This window comes from Triticum urartu, chromosome 7 (assembly GCF_003073215.2).
Source record: "Triticum urartu cultivar G1812 chromosome 7, Tu2.1, whole genome shotgun sequence".
NCBI lineage: Eukaryota > Viridiplantae > Streptophyta > Magnoliopsida > Poales > Poaceae > Triticum > Triticum urartu.
Genome location: NC_053028.1, coordinates 71,054,452 through 71,055,809, shown reverse-complemented (window position 1 = coordinate 71,055,809; position 1,358 = coordinate 71,054,452).

Below are 1,358 nucleotides of genomic sequence, written 5' to 3'. Positions count from 1 at the left end.
CGTGCCGCGTGTACGTCACGGGTTCGCTGGCGTACCTCGTACTGCCTGATTGGTGCGGGGCATTCTGCGCCTGAGCGTGCGTGGCCCCGTGGGACCGGCACGTGGGTCTAGAGGAGGCACGGGGCGCGCGCCTGCGCCTGCCTCGGCAGCAGGGGCGATCCCGAGGCGCCTGCACCTGACGCGGGATCAGGAGGCGATCCCGAGGCGGATTCAATCCGCTGCAACTGGACGGATCCCGAGGGCAAGTTGTCTCCCCTGGTGAAGCACATGGAATATGGCGCTGTTTTAGCTCTGTTTTCTTCAGTTCCCGCACGAATTTCTTCTGTTCCATCAACACAAAACGCATGCACATCATTAGATGGGTTAGTCAACAGTAAGTCATCTATATTAGGTCCCCCTTGATCAAAACTAGTGAGATGAGGAGGCAAAAGAAGGATTTCTTTTCGTAGGAGTGCACCAGCATTGGGTTGGAGGTCGGCGAACGGAAATTTGGTTTCATCAAAGACCACATCACGTGAGATGTAGACACGGCCAGTGGAGACATCTAAACACTTGACCCCTTTATGATGTGCACTATACCCTAGGAAAGCACACTGTTTTGAGCGAAACATGAGTTTGCGGTTGTTGTAGGGACGAAGGGTTCGGCCAACATGCACACCCAAAAACACAGAGAGACTTATAGTCTGGTTTAGTGTGAAGGAGTCGTTCTACTGGAGTTTCATTGTTAATGACATGACTAGGTAGCATGTTGATAATGTGAACGGCTGTGAGAAAAGCTTCGTCCCAAAACTTGAGAGGCATGGATGCGCAGAGGGCAAGGCCAACCTCGACAATGTGCATGTGCTTGCGTTCGGCGGAACCGTTTTGTTGGTGAGCATGCGGGCATGCCACGTGGTGCGAAATGCCAAGATTTTGGAAGAAGGAATTTAACTTTTCGTATTCCCCTCCCCAATCCGATTGGACAGCGATGATTTTGCTATCAAACTTTCGTTCAACAAGCGCTTGAAAGTTTTGGAAAACTTGAAACACATCGGATCTCCATTTGAGGAGATAGATCCAAGAGAATTTACTATAGTCATCAATGAAACTGGCGTAATAAGTATGTCTATCAACGGAGGTAGGGGCTGGACCCCAAACATCGGAAAAAATGAGTTGCAATGGTTTGGTAGAAACACTAGTGGAGATAGGATATGGCAATTGATGACTTTTAGCTCGTTCACATGAATCATAAATAGTTTCAACATGACGCTCACCAATAAACGGGAGTTTATTTTTCCTAAGCAACTTTTCTACTAAAGAAAAAGAGGCATGTCCTAAACGATCGTGCCATCGTATGGACGAAAGCTTGATAGCACCAC